Source organism: Zootoca vivipara, chromosome Z2, assembly GCF_965207765.1.
Source record: "Zootoca vivipara chromosome Z2, rZooViv2.hap1.1, whole genome shotgun sequence".
NCBI lineage: Eukaryota > Metazoa > Chordata > Lepidosauria > Squamata > Lacertidae > Zootoca > Zootoca vivipara.
The window spans coordinates 14299700-14323497 of NC_142585.1; positions in this window are offsets into that span (position 1 = coordinate 14299700).

Below are 23798 nucleotides of genomic sequence, written 5' to 3' on the forward strand. Positions count from 1 at the left end.
TTGCATGACTGAAGAAGGTAGCTAATCATTTATCAAGAGCCAGCTGGCTTACTGCTGGTAAGATGTTCCTTATTAGATAGCTATTAGAAATCACTCATCTGGTCCAACATGTTGCCCTTTGAGTAAACAAAGCACCCATATTAACATGACACAGTCATGATGCCAGCTTTGATGAAGATGGCTTTAAGGCTGAAACAGGGCAGGCGTAGAGAAATCAAATAGCATCACTGAAACTTTAATGGCATGTGTACAAAATTGCCTCTGCTCTACAGGCTTTATTAGTTTCTTTATTTTATTTTAAAGAAAGCCTAATCATCTCCCCGTGTTGCAAAGAAGATCCAGATGTAGAAGAGACTTCTATTTTTGTAATATACATTTTTATTAGTTTTTACATATATTTTCCAAACAGAACATATCATCTCATCTCATCTTATGCAACATTTTGGCTACTTTAGCCTGACTTCCATCAACCACGTCTAATGATTTTCAAACCTCATCTCTTAATCTTATGTTTGTTATGCTAACTATTACTTTTAATAATCCATAACTTAAAATCCTCATAAATCATTTCTGCAATATTTCATATAGTTCTCCTTACAAAACCTCTTATAGTCCTACAAGCATAGTCAATTGGTTACATTTGTCTTTCAGATAACTCATATATTTACTCCAATCTTTCAAGAATTTCTGGTCCTGCTAGTTTCAAATTCTCCCTGTCATCTTATCCAATTCTGCGTAGTCCATCAATTTCATCTGCCGTTCCTCTTTCATCGGTAGTTCTTCCTGCTATTTCTGTGCCAGTAATACTCTTGCTGCAGTTGTCGCATATAAAAACAGTTTTTTATCTTGTGTTTTAATGTCAGTGCCTACAATATCAAGTAAAAATTGATTCTGGTCTTTTTTATAAATGTATATTTTCATCTCATTATAAATCATTTCCCAGAAGCCTTCCACTTTCTTACATTCCCACCACAGATGGTAATAAGTGCCTTCCTTTTCCTTACATTTCAAACATTTTTTTTTACTTCTTTTATACATTTTAGCTAATTTCACTGGTGTGATATACTATCTATACATCATTTCATTACATTTTCTTTCAAAGCATTACATGCAGTAAATTTTGTTCCTTCTTACCCTCATTTCTCCCAGTCTTTTAGCTGTATATGTAGACTTCTATGTTTTATTATTTTATTTGTTATTAAGTGTCCAGATGGCATGTAAAGGAATGGACACCTGTCCAATACTAAGCTGCCTTGGTGGTTCCCAGAGGGGAAGTGTTCACTCTGTGGTCTGCTCAAGTGGGGCATTTATGTTGCCACCAAACCATCATTGCATTGGCTGTGAGAGGGGGTGGCTGACTCAGGGAGCAACAGGACATAAGCCAGTGGGCAGCAGTATAAAATTCTCTAATCAATCTTACTTCACCCTGGCACAACCTCAAAGAGAACACCACACCCCATGAAAATGGTGACCCCCTGCTTATAGTAGCTGTGATTTTAAACTTGATTTGGATGTTTCCTTACCTGAAGAGGAATGCTGGGATAGATGATAGATAGATAGATAGATAGATAGATAGATAGATAGATAGATAGATAGATGATAGATAGATAGATAGATAGATGATAGATAGATGATAGATAGAGGTACTCACTTAAAATATGACACTCCACCAGTTCACAGCTTAATTTTAATTCAAACAATTTTTTCCTCCATAACCCATAGGCTGGTAGACAGTCCCAAGTCCAGCTTAACAGCACTCCAATTAAGCACCAGAATAAAATCCACTTTCATTTCATAAGCAAAACTGTCACCCACTCTAAATTTCCGTAATTAAGCTTACTTAAAAATATCCAGATGACTAAACATTTGCTTCAAATCACAAAAACTCTACCCTAGGAAGAACTGCCATGAAACAAGAGGCTTTCTGAAGTTCCTTTTGATGGCAGCTGGGATTGCATTAAAGATGGGGGGAGGAGGGAGATGGGTGAAAACCCAGAGAGTCAATGAGAAATACAGATATAGAAGATAAAACAATACTTTGTTAGCTACACATAATTATAATTTTGGTTGCCTGTAGAAACAGCTCCCAACATATTAACCAATCGTCCTCATTTTAATTGAATTTTGGATTGCACACATCTTTTAATCTCTATCGGATAATTAACTGATTGCTTGTACAGCGGTACCCAAAGAAAATGTCTGGCTTTTAAATTAAAATGCTGCAAAGATCATGAGAGCCTCCAATGACCAAAAAAGACATACAAGGCAAAGTGGAAATCAGCAAGAGGCGCTGGTATTGGAGAACGTATCATGCTCACAAATAATTTTATTTTACTTTATTCAATTTTACTGGAGCCAAGGTTCTTTTATCTTGAGCTCCTAATGGACGCTATGCATGTTTTTTTCATCATCAATGATATGCAGGGTTTTCTGAAGGCTTACAGAAAACAAATGAATAATTACATTAAAAATTAAAGCCAGAGAAGCGCAGAGAGAAACAAAAGCACGAGGGAGTAAATGACAGCCTCATCTGGTGGGATCAGAAGTGCTGTGGTTGTTGGCCCTACATACAGAGGGAAGTGGCTCAAGAGAGAAGGGTGAGGACAGGTGGCCATTGATCAAGGCCCAAGTGTACCGTGGTTTACTTACCATTATTTGCACATGACAGCTTAGCATGGATTCATGTAAACTGTGTAAGAAGCTTGTTGCCTATGGGCAGAACTGGGGCAAATAAAGCATTTCTACACATGTCCTTTGCAAAGTACCGGTGAAGATATTTGTGTGTTGTGAAAAATAAACAATAGGCAAAACCAACTTGATCTCCTTGGGGTGATGGCATAGAAGTGCAACAATCAATCAATCAATCAATCAGGGCCATAGCCATTTCCCATCTCTACCTTTTCCTTGCAATTTTCTCCTTGACCATTTTTCCTCACTTGCCCAGGAAACATGTACAATGTATGAGCCCTCTTGAGGGTCTTGACATTTATCTGAGAATCTACCTTGGGGCAAGAGGAACCAGACTGTCAGGAAACAGACAGATAGACTGTGCACCCAAGAAAAGAGCTAGGTAAAGCATCTGTTAAAATTGCTTAGCATTTCTCCTCTGCAATGTCAGAGCCCTCCTATCTACTCTTCTGCTCAATAGTGTGGAGCCAATTGGCTGGGCCTACTATTAGGTAGATGGGACACGGGTGGCGCTGTGGGTTAAACCACTGAGCCTAGGGCTTGCTGATCAGAAGGTTGGCGGTTCGAATCCCTGCGACGGGGTGAGCTCCCGTTGCTCAGTCCCAGCTCCTGCCAATCTAGCAGTTCGAAAGCACATCAAAGTGCAAGTAGATAAATAGGGGCCGCTACAGCCGGAAGGTAAACGGCATTTCCGTGTGCTGCTCTAATTTGCCAGAAGCGGCTTTGTCCTGCTGGCCACATGACCTGGAAGCTGTACGCCAGCTCCCTTGGCCAATAATGCGAGATGAGTGCCGCAACCCCAGAGTCGGTCACGACTGGACCTAATGGTCAGGGGTCCCTTTACCTTTACTATTAGGTAAAGAGTGAAGCAGCCACCACAAGCAAAAGAGGCTGGTAAATTATGTTAGCAGGCAGCAGCACCAACACTCTGGCCCATTCTGCCTGAGCCCCTTGGCCATTCCCCTGTGCTGGAGCTGTTTGTGCCATGTGTTCTTCCCCACATCCCTGAAGGCCTTTGCAGGGCAGTATTGTTTTTCTTTGCTACTAGCTTGTGTATTTTTGTGCTTTTATATTGTAAAACACCTTGTGATACTCAGATGAAAGGCATTATCACACCCTCCAACATTTTTTGATGAAAATAGGGATGCCCTAAATTAACAACAACAACAACAACAACAACAATAACAACAACACCCCATCCATCTTACTGGGTTGCCCCAGTCACTCTGGGTGGCTTACAACATATATAAAAACATAATAAAACATTTACTGGTAACATTTTTTTTTAAAAAAAAACTTTGCTATACAAAGTAGCCTTCAGATGTCTTCTAAAGGTTTTGAAGTTACTTACCTCCTTGGCTCAGGGGTTGCATACCTCCAGCATTTCTTCAGTGAAAATAGGGACGCCCTAAAGAAAAGCGGATCGTTCCGGGATCAAATCAGAAACTGGGATGGCTTCTGTAAATCCGAACTGTCCCTGCAAAATAGGAACACTGCCCCCTAATTATTTACAAGCTAAAATTGCATATAAGCAGGCACAGAAAAGAGCCAAATGTGAATGGCAGCAAAATCGCTGGCAGGCTCTACTTGCAGCCTCCAGGTCTCGTAGCTCCCGTGAATTTTGGTGCCTGATAAACAGAAGATCAAAGAAATGCCCCCTGTCAGTTATCCCCGCCCCGATCTGGGAGCAATTTTTGAGGAAATATTTCTCGCAGACAGAGACCTCTACCTGCCATTCTGACGTTTCTTTCGAACACCTGCCCATTTGGCCCAAAACTGAACCTGATGAAATTCTAGATTTAATCTCGAAACTAAAAATAGGCAAAGCCCCCGGGCCTGACCTGATCCCAGCGGAGGCCATAAAGCTACATCCGGCCTGGTGGGCAAACATACTTGCCGCAACTCTTGATGCAATTAATGCTACTGGTCTCGTGCCCAGAACGTGGAAGGAGGCCATCATCATCCCAATACACAAAAAAGCCCCCCCCCCCCGATGATCCGGAAAACTATCGAAACATCAGTCTCCTGTCGATTATCGGGAAAATATATGCTCGTTTTCTGTTAACTAGACTGACCCAGTGGGCAGAGGAACTCCATCTCATCGGCCCAGAACAAGCTGGGTTTAGAGCTCACCGTTCAACCACGGACCATGCAGTGATTTTATACCACTTAGCTCAGAAATACTCTTCTTCTGAGCGGGGCCAACTCTGTGCTGCCTTCATAGATTTGAAGGCCGCGTTCGACAGCATACCCAGAAAACTATTATGGGGAAAATTGGCCCATTGGGGCATTGATAGAAGGTTATTGTGGCTAATAACCCAACTCCACGATGGGACGACCGCCAGGGTGAGAATAACACCTACTGGTGACCTCACAAACTCCGTACCCATCAACAGAGGAGTTCGACAAGGGTGCATTTTAGCCCCTTATCTTTTCAATCTATTTATAAGCGACATGAGAACACCTCTAGCCGAGTCACAATTAGCTATCCACGCTCCTCGCCTTGCGGATTATCGCTGCCCCTTATTGCTGTATGCTGACGATGCTGTGATACTCTCGTTCTCTAGAATCGGTTTAAGGAGGGCACTTAAGATTTTTGCTTTGTACTGTAAATCTAACCTCCTTACCATAAATCAATCTAAATCGAAAGTGCTTATTTTTTCCAGAAGTCGGAAGTTGTACAAATGGATGTTGGATGGGAAACCTATCGAACAAGTTCAAAAATTTCAATACCTGGGAGTGCACTTTCAACACAACATGGGCTGGAAAGCACATATTGCTTACCTCCAAAACAAGGCCAAAGCCCTTTCGAACGCATTACTGCGTTTCTTCTTTTCGGAAGGGGCTTTACATGTACCATCTGCCTTAAAGGTATTTAAAGCTAAAGTGGTGGCGACAATGGCTTATGCTGCCCCGTTATGGGGAGCATCAGTAAATCTGGCGCCCCTAGAAACAATTCAGAAACAATTTCTGAGACGCCTTTTGAAATTGCCCCAGTGCGTGAGCAATGCAGCTATTCGCCTTGAACTTAAAATTCCCTCGTTAGAAAACTCCTTATGGAAGCATATTTTCTGCTATTGGCTGTCCTTGTGGCATAGATTGCCCAATCACCATCTCATTCAATGTCTTTGGAGAGACGACTTTGTTAGTCCCTGGGCAAAAAAAATCCACTCCAAAATTATGTCCTACGGATTGTTCCCATCGGACCTATTGAAATTAGATCTTCCCTCAGCCAAAAGAACTATAATTCAAAAACTAGATAACTATGATTTCCATCAAAATATTATAACGGGAGGTGGAACATGTTCCCCACTGAATCAAGGCATACAGCCCACGCATCAGATTCCATCGTACCTGTCTTTTCTTTCTGTCGCAGCCCACAGATTCGCCTTCACCAAAGCAAGATTTAATGTTTTCCCATCCAATGTCCTGGGGCACAGGTTTTCCAAAGGCCAAATCTCAGTTTTATGCACGTGTGACAACAGAACAATAGAATCCCTCTACCACATACTGTTCTGTTGCCCCCTGCATACGCCCGCTCGGACTAAAATCTTGTACCCTCTAATTCTGGAAATCACGGACAAACCGCTGGAGACCCAATTACCATACCTGCTGCAAGATGATGATACGACCAAAACATTACTTGTAGCAAGATATTTGATTTCAGTTCTCTCTTATAAAAAAACAGCATAACTTACTTTACGACTACTGACACTAAGATACATCATTCAAGTAACCTTCTGAGCTGAGTAATGGAAAATGATGGCCTGCAATGCACTAACGTTTTAACCATAGCTAAAAAACCCATAAAACTACTTGAAACGTTTTAAAAAAGTTGTACAATGTTCCTTGTATGAGGAACTAATTTTGCCTGATTGTTCTGATTCTTTTATGTTTTTAATTTGTCTGATTGTTTTTATGTATGTCGGTTTTATACTGTTTTATTCTTGGTTGCAGTACATTATGGGCCTATGGCCGAAATAAAGTTTATCTATCTAACACTTGGAGGGTCTGTAGTACAGAAATTTAATAATAATAATAATAATAATAATAATAATAATAATAATAATAATCCTGTCAGTTCAAGTATTTCCACCTGCACAAAGGGACTTCTGCTTCTTATCCCCCAGAGTATGCAGGTGGTGGAGGAAAGTGAGGGAGTTCTAATGCCCCCCCCCCAAATCCTTGCACTTACTGTAGTGCTGCATTGAATCAAAGCCTTTGAACCTGGCCCAGATAGAGATGTCTGAAGGGTCATATTTCTCCTTCAGGCCTGAGAAAGGAACAAATCCACCGTTCTACATATTTAATGCCACTAGTTAGTTGTAGACTTAATGTGTATAAGAGTCATAAGAGCCAGTTGTTGTTTTCCCTATGTTTTCAGGGAAGCATCTATCATCCACATTTGCTTAGTGTTGCACTCTTGGGACACTGGGATGTTCAGCTACGTACAACAGCTTTAACCCGATTAAGCCAAATTCAAATCCAATTTCCACTGTAAAGTCAAGAACAAGAGTTTCTCTCTCTGTGTCCTCTGAAAATGTGTGACAGATTTATAAGGCCTGGGATTTATTTCGAAGTGCAAAGGCAAGGTAAATTCCCTTCAACTTTCCATTCCTAGTTTTGCATGTTTAGTAGGTTTGCACCAACAGGAATTTAATTTCCCTTCTGTTCGCTCTCGCTATCTCCCCCCCCCCTCTCTGTCACTTGCGCTTTGAATTATCATTAGATGTACACTGTATTATTTACATTGCATTACACATTCAAAACCTCTGTATCATTTCCCACTCCCCTGTTCACAAAGAACTCACTGTTTTAAACATAAGGAATGGAATAGTTCTCAGGTGTGTATATGTGCTTTTTCTTTGCATTTTTCAAGGTGAGTACACAACTCTTGTTGACTTTGGGGATAGTGAAGCTTTTAGTAGCAGGAATTCACTTTTGCCTCCACTCTAACATTCAATGCATCCTTTTGGAGCAGTTAAATTCTGGGTCCCAAGAGGCAGCCAGTATACTGAGTGCCATGATGGCTATGCTAATGGCTGCATTATCAGCACCTTCAGCATGAAACTGGGAAAGGAAGAAGAAAGCACGTTTCTTAATTGCGCTGTTGGCCAACTCTTTCCCTCCAGCCTCCCATTGCAAGCAAAGATGCTGACAAGCTGTGTGTCCTGCAGGCAGATTAGCAGCTGCCTGAGCTGTACTTATTTGGCATCCAGATGTTTGCAACTGTGCATTGCCTCCCCAAAAGCTTCCTCGTTAGATTTCCCTTGCAGCATTTGCAAGATAGAATGAAGGGATGGTGCCAGCCCTTTTCTCCCAGTGGGCTCTTGGATTGCTGTTGTTCTCGACAATTTGGATGACAGGCACAGTTGGCAATGATAGCATTCAGCATGGCTCAAGCTTGGCTGAAAGGCGACACAACATTCTTTTGTCAATGCCCTGAATGGGCTCAATTTATTGTAGGGGTTGGGGGAGGTGGATCACCTCCTCCTCGTGACTTCCTCATATTGTGAATCAGAACAGCTGCCACCCATGTCCCCCCAAAACTGACAAAGTTGTACTGGATCTCACACAAAAGTGAGACTCACTTTGCTCCCCACCAAGCCACACATACCCTTAGGTAAACATGGCAGCTGTTCCTCAGAGTACAGCAGCACAAATCATCAGGAAGGGATGAGTGTTTGATGCATTCGAAACTGCTGTAGAAAATTAAGGCAGCAGAATGTAATTACCATGAGTGGAATTTGTCTAAGGCGATGTAATCATCACCTCTGTGACTGGCAAAACTACTGGAGGATCTTTCTAGGGCATAAATAAATACTTAATACCTGCAGTCTGAGTATTTGAAATGAAGAAAGGAGGTGGAAGGAGGCACCAGGTATAGGTACTTCAAAGCTGAGCCATGGACAACCAAGAGGTATGATTCAGGAACCAAAGGCAAAACCAGTAAGGACAATAATTACCAAGAAAAGATCCCAGACAGAACAGAAATACATACGGTATAGTTATTCCTGGTTTGAAGAGGCAGTGCCTATCACAGGTAGGCAGAGCAAAGTGCCTTTTCTCACTTGAGGTCTCAGGTGAGACTACTGCAGGTGTGGCTATAGCAGTGAATAAAAACACATTTCATAACAGTCAAGAGTATATGATCTGTGCTTTGATGGCCACATTAAACATCTCTGCTGACCATATATGAAAATCCTCAACTAGGGATGGAAGCGAAATTTGATTTTCTTTGCACTTTAATGGGAATCTGGCTAATTTTCAAGGGGGGTGGGCAAAAAAGGAAGGCGCAAATGCAGTTGTGACCATATCAAGGAGACCAAGTAATTGCTAGCAATAGTCTAAAGTTATCTCTCATTCATGTCAAGGATCGATGACGCTAAAATGTCTGACCAGGAGGATATATGACCTTCAGATATATACCTAAGAGAGACAATCCTTTACTAGCTTGTGAAATGAGAGGAAACCCAGTGTTCAATAAAACAGTCTTTATGTGTAGTATTATATGTTATGTCAGTCTGTCCATTAAGAGAGCAACCCTATACTTTCATTACTCTGGGACCAGTGAAACACTGCTACTACACGCAATGCAACAGTTGACACATCGAATGGAGGAACATCTGCCTTCCATGCAGAAGTTCCCATGTTCAACCCCTGGCCTCCATGTAGGGCTGGGTATGTCCTCTGCCTGAAACCCTGGAGAGATGCTGCCAGTCAATATCAACAGTACTGAGTGAAACAGACCAATGGTCTGATATAAGGCAACAATGGAAGGATGGGGGAAGCACACAAATGGGCTTTAAAAAGAAATGGAATAAAAACTAAAGATGCACCAAGCATCCCTCTAAACACTGTCACAGCCACCTGTAATGGACTGTGCTGTGGCATGGCCACTTACTGAATATTAGAACAGTGAGAGTTCTACTGTGTGTTGATGTATTGACTATAATTGTAATTAATGCTCTGCTATATCTGTACTGCTTTTTAAGATACTTGCAAGCTGCCATGGTCTCTAGAAAGAGGAAGAACAGAGTTTACAAACCACAAATTAATTAATTAAAATAAATCAGGGACTGTATAGTGCAGTGTTTCTCAACCAGTGTGCCTCCAGATGTTTTGGGACTACAACTCCCATCATTCCTGACCACTGGTCTTGCTAGCTAGGGATGATGGGAGTTGTAGTCCCAAAACATCTGGAGGCACACTGGTTGAGAAACACTGGTATAGTGCCTACATGCCAAGTCTGGACCTCCAGAGGTTTCTGAACTACAACTCACATCATCCCTGGCCATTGACCATGCTTCCTGCAGCTGATGGAGTTGTAGTCCAGAATTCATGTCAGGAAACATCTAGGTTTCTGGATTACACCCTCAGCAGTTTATTAATATAGACTTCACATTAATGACACATGGTACTCTGCTGTCGAGTGTGGAATATCCCTTATAATTTGTCATTCTCTCTTTCCTTTATTGCTTCTTCTTTTCTTCTTAACAAGACAGTTGGTGAAAAAGTCATTGGTATGCAACCAATAAGCTTACCAGAGTTGCCTACATATCCTTCGCTTGCACACATTCTAGAGAAACATCTGTGTTTGTTCACTTTGTAAACGATCAGCAGAGATCCCCAGCGAACTAGATGTTGTAAAACCAGAATAAAGAGCAAACATGAAAATCTTCTATGGGAAGAGAGCCTTCTTGAAATGGAGGCCATTCAAGTAAACACACTGTAGAGTCGATCTGGCTGTTCAAGATCTGTAATTTGTAATGGGACATCCCTAGGCTTTAAGCAGTGAGCCAGTTCCTATTAACATTAGCATAGCAGCGGTTTTGTTAAGGGCAGGCGGAATCAGCCACAGCTTGCTTGCTTTCTTTTGTCAAAAACCACAGATTTACTTTAGACTGCAATTCATGTCTGCAAGCTGCATGTTTTAAAGCTGATTTGACATCTTCCTGGATGGTCCTCCCACATCAAAACTGTATAAACAATAAACTAATTGGCCCAATCCTATAGCATGCTATGCAAGAAGTGAGGAAAGGGTTTTTAGGGTCACTTTCCATAAGAAGAGAAAGTATTTTCAATAGCTGTGCTACATAAGCTTTGTAGGGCAGGTCTGCCCAACTATGCCCCTGTCCCAAGCCATAACAGCAGCAGCAACAACAACAACAGCAATCCAGCTTTAACAGCAATAGCAAAACAATCCAGAGTTCTCCAGTGCACATGCAACTTTTTGGACAGCCTCACCTCTTGGAAAGCCAATGGACTTTGATAAACATAGAGATATAGGAAAACCTGGAGCTATTCCTTACAGAAAATAACAGAAACCTTAAGAGGAGGCTTTGTAGGCGGGCCCTAATCTGACTTGAGAGGTATTGTGTGTCGAGGCTTACCAGAAATTAACTTAAAATAACTCACAACTGACACGAGAATTATGGTTTGGTTTTTGGCAATTAATTTAGGCCTCAACTTTATTTAATTACACAATTTTTAATCCGAGTGTTGGCTTAGGCTTTGGTTAACCACTCGTCCTTCCCTAAGAAGGACTATCTCCATCTGTCCACTGAGGACAGGACTCAGCTCATCTGTCCACTTGGGACAGGACTCAATCATCTGTCCCCTTCGGACAGGACTCACATCATCTGCCCATTTGGGGCAGGACTCACTTCAGCTGTCCCCATGGGACAGGACTCACCACTGTCTGCTTGGACAGTACCCACTCCGATTTCCTAAAGGGAAGTCAAGTGAACATCCCTGGGAGAGGAGGTGGCTGAGCCCAGGCATTCCCTCCTCTCTTTTTCCAAGAATGTTCCCCAAGGCTCGTACTCTTATAATTGGGCCCTCCATCCCTGCCAATGGCGGGATGGTAAGGACAAGAGTGTAAGCCCAGGGATTCCTTTAACGGAATACTTCTATGTGGAGCAAAAAGTGGGGGGGGGTAGGCATCTGGGTGCCACACCCCTCTTCCAACCGATTAACCAACCAAAAGCCTAATCGCCAACCTAACAAGTTGTGACAATTTGCTAAGCAGTAGGCGAAAACCAAGAGGCAAAGCCAATCAGCCAATTGGAAAAATTCCTACTGACCCCTGAATACAGGCGGCCCCAAAGGCATAGCAATGTCAGGCTAACCTGCAAAATAAAGCGGCGGGCGGGCGGGGATTCAAACGCCAAGGCAAAAGTGAATTTTAAAATGGAGGGCAGAAGCTTAAAAGGGAGGCCCCTCCACCAATCACGGAACCGGGATTAACATGACCACACCCCCATTACTCAGCATGACCTGTGGCCTAGGCTACAGCCCCAACCCTATATTAAATTTCCTAGCAGCCCTACCACAATCCGCTTTATATTAGATGATATAAAGCGCTTTGCCATTGTGCTGCAACTTGGATAGATCCTCTGGGCCCTGTATTACCCTGATTCATCTTGTTATTTGGCCTGCACACAAAGCTAATGCAGACCCCTAGTGTATGGCATTTCATGTCTTATATTGAACACTGCTAGTAGAGCCAATGCTGAAGAACAGCTAATAAATGCTTTCATTACAATAATAAACACAGACAGATGTGGTCCAGACCACAAACACAGGATCCTGGCTAGCAGTCACTTTCTTCCATTATTATTATTATTATTATTATTATTATTATTATTATTATTACAACCCACCCATTACCAGAAGATCTCGGGGCTCCCTCTCAGTAGACCATGTGTGGCTGTAGCCCCTTGTCAGGATGAGAGGAAGGAAGTGAGGTAGGACCCTGATCCTACCTCAGCATGGTGTAGTGGTTAAGAGTGGTAGACTCATAAGCTGGTGAACCGGGTTCTCTTCCCCGCTCCTCCGCATGCAGGTGCTGGGTGACCTTGGGCTAGTCACACTTCTCTGAAGTCTCTCAGCCTCACTCACCTCACAGAGTGTTTGTTGTGGGGGAGGAAGGAAAAGGAGATTGTTAGCTGCTTTGAGACTCCTTAGGGTAGTGATAAAGCGGGATATCAAATCCAAACTCTTCTTTATCATCATCCAAAACTGCTGCCCTTACCAAGCGTCTCCCATGTTCCCGCTGAAGCATTTGCCTCACATTGGGGCTATTGGGAGTTCAATATTTGTAGGACCACAAGTTTCACTCCCCTGATTTAAGGCACAAAGGGATAGCACCAGCATTGAAATCCGGGCCCCAAAGAAGAAAGAAAACTCCCTATACACTTTTCCTAACTGAAATCCATTAGCCGGGAGGGGGGGGGGAGTAAGCACTTCATATTGAGTAGCAGTAGCCATACAGAATAGTAGAGATGGCCACAGACTTCTTTTTATCCCACTATGTTAAAAGACAGGCCATGATCTCATTGAAAGAAGGAAAAATATATATCCCGTCCTCTCTGTTCACATCATATCAGGTCAGATGCTCTTTCCAAGTTGCATCGCTTGCCTTTGTTACTCAGGAAGGTCAGCTGCTTAGCCTGCGTTCCAAAATATAGTGAGAAATCTTCTAATATATCTTGCCAGTGCTGGATCTATTGTTGTCTGTTCACTCTGAGCTTAGATTGCAGATCTTACTCTTCAGTGTGGATAAAATAGAATGTATTTTTTATTGTTATTACAAATCCCAAACATGCTCATATCTGCTTCTCAGCGTTCCCTTTTCTTTCCTAACTCAGAAATATATTCCTCCAGTTTTCATTCAACATGTAAAAAAAATAAGAATAATACTTAGGTTGCAAATAAATCTAGGTAACTCTGCAGGTCTTGTTTGACAATGTCTTCCTCTCTTATTCCATTCTCTGCACAGGCTTCCTGACTTGCGATGTCCCTGACAGATTTCACAGCAGACTTGTATGTTAGATACTCCCCCCCCCCACCCGCCTGCCCCCCGCAGTTTGCTCATAGATTCATGACTTTATACAGCAGTCTCTGTAATAAAATGTGCTGGCTTGTACTGTACAGCTAAATCTGTCGCCCACTCTCCCATTTGCACTTGGAAAAGAAAACAAAATGCCAGGAAGGAACACAGATATTTCATCTCTTGGCACAGTGATGCCATAGATATCTACAGCTGCAAAAAAAGGGGGGGGATAGAAAGACTTTTAGCTCCAGCTGGAATCCTAGGCTTGAGGCATGGGACAAATGTATTCTACAATTCTATTTCTCAGTTATGATCCCTTCACAGAAGGCTACTGTCAGAGATGCTGATGCGGCTACTCTAGAGTAACGACTCCTCACAGCATAGTCCTTTTAGGCTTTTATTAAGTGCTGATTATTTACAGTGCTCAGAGCGATCTATATACATGTTGTCGGTCAGGTGTCAGTAGCTCTGAATGGAGGTTGGCGCGTTTTCCTCCAGCAAAGAAGCTTGGGAAGACCCAACCTCTTCCCACGACGTTTCTTGCACAATTCCGGGGTCGGCGGGATCGGCCTTCCCCCCTTGCTCCCCCCTTCCTGTCCCACCTTGGGCATGGGCTCCGCTACCTTGCCTGAGCCTCGGACACCACTTCCTGATTCTCCGCTTGAGGCGGAACTCTCCCTGCTTTTCCCAGCGCTTGGTGATGAGCTGGTACTTAAGATGGGAGGGACCTCCCGGTATCCCCTGTCCCTCACAGCTACCATCCAAGATGTGTTGTGAAGGGCTGAACTGATTTACCTGGTATTATAGTAGCAAATGGCCCAAGGTATTTTGGTACCTTTGGCAGAAAAGCTACATTAGCCTTCTGAAGGGTGGCAAAAGAAACCTTCAAACAAAACAAATGACACAATGGGCCAGGCATCCCCAAACCTTGGCCCTCCAGATGTTTTGGACTACAATTCCCATCATCCCTGACCACTGGTCCTAGTACATGTTTGTACTAGTAAGTTTGGCCTACTACAGACATGGGTGTGGAGCTATGAGCCTTCGGATATTGTTGAACTCTCAGTTCCCATAAGCCTCAGCCTGCATGGCTAATGATAAGAAATTACCTTATTATCCAGACGACCACAGTCTCCCCATCCCAACTCATGAAGGAAAGCCAGTAGTTCTGTTGTTGGACTGCATCTCTGACCATTTGCTCTGCTGGCTGAGACTGATGGGAATTGGAAAACATCTCCAAGGGCCACAAGTTTCCCCCATGCTCTAAATAGAAAGGTAGAAGGGCAAATCTTTATCCATAAAATCAATGTAAGATCACTTAATTTAAGCAAGACTCTAGAACCCTAGATTCCCAGCCAGATCTTTGGTGGCAACCACAGTACATGTTATCTTAGAAATGTGGACTCCATCTGAAGCAGTATTTGCATGTCAGACCTGACACAGAAGCTAAATTAGATCTGCTTCCACTGATCAGTGGAGTCCATTGTCAATATATTATTATTCTCAAAGGGACAAGAGTGTTCAGAACAGATATTACCTGGATCATTTTGATAGCTCATGCTATTAAATTTAATTGTTATAAAATTATGAGACAAATGGATAAGGAATGAATAGAGAGAAGAATAAGAGGTCTCCAAGGCAATCTAGTTTGTGCGACTCAAGCAAACCACATGCTCTGCATTCAGAAGATTCTTTCCAGTTCAGATTTAAAAGGATCTCAGGAATACCTCTCTACCTGACACAATACATCAAGAAAGGGAACCTGTGGCCTTCCTCTTATTGTTGGTCTACAACTCCCATAATCCCTGACAATTGACCATACATTTGAAGTGGAATAGTGCCTGGAGGGTCACAGATTGTCCATCCCTGTATTAGAGAGCTGATACCACTCAGAGTGGACTCAACTGAGCCAGTTAAACAATGATTTAACTCAGCTGGAACTTGTGTGGTATCGAGATGCAGTCATAGAATCATAGAATTGGAAGAGACCACAATGGCCATCCAGTCCCACACTTAAATACATATAATTAGATGTGTGCTTTGAAAAATATATCCTCTCCCCCACCTTACCGGTAGTTGTTTGAGGGCTTTGTTTGAGACCAGCATGTGTTCTATGCATGGGTCCAACAAACATTCTCCACATTGGAAACAAATGCATCAGAATGTAATGGATGTAGTTGAACTACTTCCCCCGTAATGAGGCAGCCAGTATGGTAGTTCCTCCAGATGGTATTGATAGCAACTACCACAATCTCTAACCATTTGGTCCACTGCTCAAGGCTCATAGGAGTTGTAGTCCATAATCTGAGTGGAGTCATCTGGCTCCAGTACATTATCAGCAATGCTGACGACACACAGCAATACTTCTCCTTTATATTTCAGGTGTGGAGGGGAAATGAACTGCTCTTATGGACCCATTGCTGTCTCTTGAGGTTCAGGTGGCCTTGATAACATGGAGTGCCTTCCATCATCTTCAGCTAGTGGCCTAGCTAGCCCCTGTTGGTACAAGGATAAGCTAACTTCTGTTGTCTAGGCTCTAGTCCTAAGCCTTAAATTAGGACTCAGCTACGTTTGTAGCTTTATATGTGTTATAACACTGTGGCACCAGATGGCACTGTGGAGTCCCGGTTTTCGCCAACGGGATTTCCGTGTATGAAGTTTAACATGCGTTTAACTGAATCTCTTATTTGATGTGTCTAGAGCCAGCCTTAGATCAATGCAATATGTTATACATGGGGCTGCCTCTGAAAGTAGTTTGGAAACTTCATCTGCTGCACAATTCAGTGGCCAAGATGCTCACTGGGACAAGACAGTTTGAGCATATTACTGGCCCGGCTGCACTGCCTGCCAACTAGTTTCTAGGCCAAATTCAAAGTGCTGGTTTTGATTTATAAAGCCTTAAACGGCTCAAGACTGCAATACCTCAAGTACTGCCTCTCCCTATATGAACCAACCAAGACCCTGTGACCATCATTTGAGGCCCTTCTTTGAATGCCCGCTCCACAAAAGGTCTGGAGGGTGGCAACATGGGAACAGGCTTTTTGGGGGTGGAATGCTTCTTCCAGGGAGGCTCACTTGGCACTTTTCATTACATATCTTTAGGTGATAGGCAAAAACATTTCTCTTCTCCCATGCCTTTGGCTAATTAAACAATCTATTGAGTACTTGATAGCAACAGAAGAAACACTGCCCTAGAGGAATAGAAATACTGCTGTGTATAATTAGCTGGCTGGGCACCTAGGCTCCAGTTTAGGCCTAATTTCTAATTTTCCCAGTGTGTACAGTGCAGTACAAGGTTTTGCAGGGTTCCTGAGCAGAAAAATCAACTCGAAAGAAAGAAAGAAAATCAAATTGCTTTCCACTTCCTTATTTGGTCCTTTATGTAGAAACCAGGTAAAGTGTAGCCCCTTGATTGCTCAGCATGAAAGGAAATCTAAAAGTCAGAAACAGGACTAGAGGGAAGACTCTCAAGAATGGGTTAACAAACACACTGTGACCTGTATCAGTTGGGCACATAGACTTTTAATGACTCAAAAGTCCCCCCCCCCACACACACACACTCACACAAACAAAATTTGCTTTTTTTCTTCTATTTGAAAAAGAAAGGGCACCTAACATTAATTTTGATTGTTTTTGGTTTTGTTTTACATTAATTATGGGGGGGAGAGAAATGTTGCAACTGCAAAAGTACAGATTCTGGGGCTATGCATTTTCCCCGCTCTGAAAAAGGTGTATTGTGAAACCTCTATTCAAAAAGATTTCCTGCAAGTTTGTCAAGCATTGTTATAAGTTCACCAAAGGGAGACTATTGTGCAGTACACCTTTTACAAAGTTAAGGATTCAGTCTCGTTGACTTTAGCAAGAAAGTCATGCTTATTGTTGTCAGCACCATTCTCCCTACATTTTTGACTATGATTGCATTGTAATGTGCTCTTGCTCTGTTTATGAACATGTGTGTGTTAGGGTTGTGATACATCCAGGAAATCCTGGACATGTCCTCTTTTGTGGGGTCCGATATGCCCATCCAGGGGGAATTTTACATTTTAAAGCAAATGTCCTGGATTGAGGGGGGGGGTTAAAAATGTGCACAGGCAACTCTAGTTCAGGCTCTGGCTCTGGCATGGGCGGACCAGGTTCTGGTTCTGGCGTGGGTGACCTGGGTTCTGTCTCTCGCATGGGCAGCTATTTTTTTGTTTTAACTAATTTGCTCACTGCATCCTTAGCATTCCCCCCCCATACACACATGTTCTCCACCACTATGAGCCCTCCCACCTATTGCCCCCCTCCCCCACAAATAATATATATGCCACCCTAACAAAGAAGGTTGAATGCAGGGATGCCATGCATAGAAATGTGATAAACACATCAGAACACCGAAAGTTTCCTTATCCCAAGTAAGATCATTGTTTCATGTATTGTCTACATTGACTCTTTGGAATTTCAAATGGGACATTCCCAGATGTACCTGGAGATGCCAGGGATTGAAGCTGGGATGCAATGATAGCATCGCAGCATGCTATGTGCAAAGGCATCCTGTGCCAACTCCACAAAATAGGCAGGAGGCACACACACAGTAGGGCTGGGTTTATCACATGTAAGTGAAGTCATAAGCAATATCTGTAATACACATTATCTACCATCAAAAGACAATTAAGTCCACAATCTAACAGTACCTGTCTGTATGCAAAGCACACGGTCTAGCACTGATCAAGGCTCTTCCCTATCGAGGCTATGGACCAGGAAGACTATGATTGCAGATTCTATGAAAAATGAAAAATAAAATAAACCATATTATATTATCTTGTAGTGAGGGGGAAAGGGGGATTTTGTATATTACAGTAGAACCATTTTTTTATTTTAAAAAAACGGTAAATAGCTGTAAAAAAATCTCTAATGACTCAGCTTGACATTTTTATCTGCTTCCTTTCAGACACATAGCTGCAACTGTGATGTGTTATCAAAAAATTAAATCAAAAATTAAAACATCGGGGAGTCTGGATGTCTGGTTTCAGGGACACAACAGTCAATACCATCTACTTTCCCCCCCAATTTTCTGGTAGAGCTTGGGTTTTTTATTGCAATGTTTAATAGTTTCAGCGTTAAGTTGTATACAAGGCTGTGTTTCTTTAAAAAGTGATCTTTCTGCCTTGATATCTTTAAATTCCATACTAATCAAGGCATCTTTAGCTAAATTAATAATGTATGTAAATATCTTATTCTGCACAAGTATTTAGGAGAGCGGGGAGCTTTGCAGAGCAAATAAGCCATGTGGGACAGGGGAAGGGAGGAAATCCATTTTTATAAATATAAAAAGGAAAAGGAAAAGATAACAAAATAATTAAATTGAAAAGCCACGGATTCAATCTGCAACTCATGTGGTTTTAATTCTGAGGCTTCAGTTGCAAATATTTTGACTTGAGCCTGAGATCTAGCACTAAAGGAGATGTATGAGGGAAAACACATACCTATATGTATGCGTCCATATAGGTACAAATTGAGTGGGGAAAGCCTATCTTTTAAAGCAAAAACAAAAAGAAGGGCAATGCTAAAATTTGATTCTTGGCATTATAGTCAATGGGATGGTGGGGGACATTAGAGTGCATTGTGTATTGCTTCACTGATTTCTAATGGCCTAATGGTTGGCCACTCCTTTAGCTATCTGAAAGGTTGTACAGTTGTACCTTGGCAGTTGAACGGAATCCGTTCCGGAAGTCCATTTGACTTCCAAAATGTTCGGAAACCAAAGCGTGGCTTCCGATTGGCTGTAGGAAGCTCCTGCAGCCAACCGGAAGCCATGGAAGCCCCATTGGACATTCGAGTTCCAAAGAACGTTTGCAGACCGGAACACTCACTTCCGGGTTTGTGGTGTTTGGGAGCCAAAACGTTCAACTTGCAAGGCATTTGGAATCCAAGGTACAACTGTATTCCCTCATATGAGCCTGCCCAGGTTCTGAGATCTTCAGGGAAGACTCAAGCACAACCACTTTTGCCTTGTATTTCCCAGCAATTGGTACAGCTTAAGAACATTAAAAAGAGAGGAAAACAGCCTGAATACTTTCCGCAGGTGGGGAAGGTAGTTTGAGAGTCGCAAGATTCTTTTTGGTCTCTCCTGCATTAAGGCTTTCCTGGGGCGGCTTCTCCTCCTCCTCCAATATTGGCTGGTACTCCCCTGTCTTTGTGGATGAAAATGCCATTGGGTTTTCAGGAAGTGCAGCCACCCAGGAAGACTGCATGAGAGAGGCCATGAGAGAGACTTTTCGCAGAATGAAAGAAAAGGCATTCACAAATGCCTCTCAGCCACATCAAAAGTAAGGTAATCACAACAGAAAGTCCCATACTCCACCACCAGAATTTTGTTGGATTTTTACGTCTCCTTTTATACTTTTCAAATTCAATTTGTTTCCCCAGCCTTGGAGAGGCTGAGGATTGAACTTGAGACTTTCTGCATGCAAAGTGGGCACTCTGCCTCTGAGCTATGGCTCTTCCCCAAGAAGCCCAGTCCTTCAATGTGCAAGCTGAGTGGCATCTGGCTTCCTGACTAATATATGTGATGGTGGTCCAGGTGCTTCCTTGTCCCAACATTGTATTTTGGTGGTGAGGCGACTCGTATTAAAATAATGAATATGTACTCACGCCAGCAGCAGCAACATCTTCCAGATAATCTGCTGCATCCTAACAAAAGCTTGAAACATGTACTGTAAGCCTCAATTGAAACAGACTGAGAAGAAATGGAAAGAACATATGTTGTACTGCACAGATAATGATCCAGATAGAATTCCTGGCTTAAATGTACATTTATCACCTATTGTGATTCTTCAAATGCACATAGATTCCCCCCTCCCTTCCCCTTATCTGCTTTATATAATGGAGTTTTTATTACAATATGAAGTGGCTATCTATCTAGCAACATCTCTCCTGGAATTTGTAAAGCAGAAAGTAATAGAAAATACATTTACCTTCAAATGTCCTAAACACATTAAAATACACGTAAATATATTCTGAATGGTTTCTTTGGGCACAGCTCCAAGAAACGCCTGGAAGGGGCTTGAGAGTCCATCAAGAGGATTTCATTTGCATTTAAATGTATATTTGGGGGTGCAGAGGAGAGAGAAGACAAAGAAAAGAAGCATAAACTTCTGGGACCATCAGAAATAATGCCTTCTAAGGTTAAGCATGCAAAAATAAAGGAAAGTATGGATATAACATTCTTGTTTGTTGTGTGCTAGAGAGGAAAACTGATTTTCAGGTGTACTTGGTTGAAATGATTCAATAGTACCCGTGCATAATATACTATTTCACTGTTCAGGCTGTGAGTGATGTTGCTAAATCTGCCTACATGCTCCCATTAAGAGCAGGTAGAGCGTTTGGAGGTGCTCTTGCATCTGGTTTTGTCACTAGTGGTTCAGTGGCCCTACATAGCTAGGAGTTGCACTTGATTTGAAAATAGGAAACTTCCACAAAATGAAGGGATTCATAAAAAAGGAAGCTGAACGGCAAAGTCAAGAAGGTCAAGTCACTCCAAAATTCTAGGTAGTTGTTTAAAAACACATCATTAAAAGCTCAACTGGAGGGTATTCTGCAAATCACAAGAGGTACAGTAAGGGGCCAAGATCATCACGATGCCACTATGCAAATCTATAGTTCTGGTTGCCTAACCACGAAAAGCATATTGTAGACTTGGAAAGGGTTCAGAAAAGGGCAACCAAATGATCAAGGAGATGGAGCAATTCCCTTAAGAGAAAAGCTTGCAGCTATTGGGTCTTTTTAGTTTAGAGAAAATGTGAGTTAAGAGTTGATGTGATAGAAGTTTATTAAGGGTTGATGTAATAGAAGTTTATAAAACCATGCATGGTGTAGAGAAAGTGAATAGACCGCCCCGCCCCCCCCCCGCTTCTTAACAATAGAACTCATGGACATCCAATGAAGCTAAATGTTGGAAGATTCAGGACAGATAAAAGGAAGCACTTCTTCACACAGCGTATATGGAACTCGCCCCCACTGGAAGAACTGATAGCCACCAACATGGATGGCTTCAAAAGATGATTAGCCAAACTCATGGAGGATAAGGCTATCATAATGTCTGTGTTCTGCCTACATCGTATGCCTCTGACTAGTTGCTGATAACCACAGGTAGGCAAAGGAATGTTGTGCTCATGACCTTTACAGGTTTCCCACAAGCATCTGGTTGGTCACAAGATGCTAGACTAGCTGGGCCATTAGTCTGATCCAGCAGGCTCTTATATTCTTATGTTCTTCTGAGTGTACTTTACCAGTTTGGGCTGGTAAGATAGCTGTAGCCATTCCCAGATGGGGAAATATTTACCACATTTGTCCATGCAGTGTTAACATCAAGGTTTGATAGTGCAGTGCTCTCTATGTGGAACCAACCCTGGAAGTTGGTTCAGTGGCTGTAGCTGGTGTAGAACATGGTAAAGTCAAACCTCGGTTTTCGAATATCTCTGCTGCCAAACGATTCAGAAGCCGAATGTTGAAAACCCGGAAGTGAATTTTCATAGCTGCCAAGTTCTCCCTTTTTTTAAGGGAAATTCCCTTATGCTTAATAGGCTTCCTCGCGAGAAAAGGGAAAACTTGACAGCTATGTGAATTTTCCCCATTGAACTTGTTGACAGCCCTTTGATCCTCAGTTTTTGAATGTTTTGGAAGTCGAGTGGACTTCCGGAATGGATTATATTCGAAAACCAAGGTTCCACTGTAGCTGGGTTGCTTGTTGGGGCATATAACACATTGCTAGCAAAATTTGCCCTGGTTACTGATCTGCTATCAGTCCATCATCCTGTGTGTGTTCAGGATGATGACATTGTCTTAATACAGGGATCATAGAATCATAGAATTGCAGAGAGGGAAGGGATCCCAAGTGCCATCTAGTTGAACCCTCTGCAAAGCAGGAATCTCAACTAAAGCATCCATGACAGATAGCTATCCAACCTCTGTTTAAAAATCTCCAAGGAAGTAGGGTCCACCACCTTCCAAGGGAGTCCATTCCACTGTTGATAAACTCTTACCGTCAGATAGTTCTTCATGATATTTAGTGAGTATCTCCTTTCTTGTAACTTGAATCCATTGGTTTGGGTCCTAGTCTCCGGAGCAAGAGAAATCAAACTTGCTCCATCCCCTATGTAACAGCCCTTTATTTAAGTATGTTGCTTCTTGTTCCCACTTTATCCCCCCCCCCCAAAAAAAAGTGTTGTATTTTCAACGAAATTATTATTTGCTAAATACCTGTTACGGTATGCTCAGTTATTCCTTCTTAACACAGATTAAGAAAGGAGTGGTGAACCATTAGTCCTCTGACTGTCACACTTTCAATCAGCCCTGGCTTAGCACAGGACTACAATTCTTGGACTACAATTCCCATCATCCTGACTTTTCACTGTGGGCTGGGACTGATGGGAATTTATGTTTTAAAAAATCTGGAGGCCCACAAATTCCTCACCTCTGGCTTATCATATTTCAAGTGTGTCCTTCAATGGAAATATTTGCTACAAAAACTTCATCTATATTGTATCTTTGTCTTAGTGGGAATATTTGATGACCTCTTTATTTCCATCTTACTGTTTCATGGGTGTTCCATTTTGACTAGGGATAACCCTTTAAATCTACAGTTGCCTGCATACAGATTCTTTTGCCTGTATTATATGAAGGGAAAGGCCAAGAGACTCTGGTGTGCTGACATTTAGATTCCTCTAATAGTGTTCCCTATCAAAGAGCATCGAAATGCTATTTTAGCTTCAGGTTTCAAATAACAACAACAACAAAATTTCATTGACATTTGATTGCCTATCAGGTGTTTTTAGCTTCAGAAATATCCCAGATATATTATATATAAGGGAAAATGCATTCTACACAGGTTGTCCCATGAAATGGTCCTATTTCATAAGAGCTGAATGTCAACCTGTTCAATTCTAGTGATAAGCTAATAAAGAGTTAGCTATCAAATAGGCCTGTTCAAAATGTTCTCTAGATTTATCATTGGGATTGAAGTGTTACATCATCTTTATTTAGTGCTATAGTGGATGAAAGGATGGTAGCCAGCATAGTGCCATTTTTGTAGGGGGGGGGAGAAGAGAGATTAGCCTGGGGAGCTACCCACCATCTAGCTGAAGCAGCCCCACCCTCTCCAACCTGTCATGGGGGAGACAGGGGGGCTACTCAATGACTTTCATGTCCCAAGGAACCAAAACACAGCTATTTCTCCAAATAATGTGGCATAAAAATGTATACTAGCAGAAAGTGTGCATTAAAAATGCACATA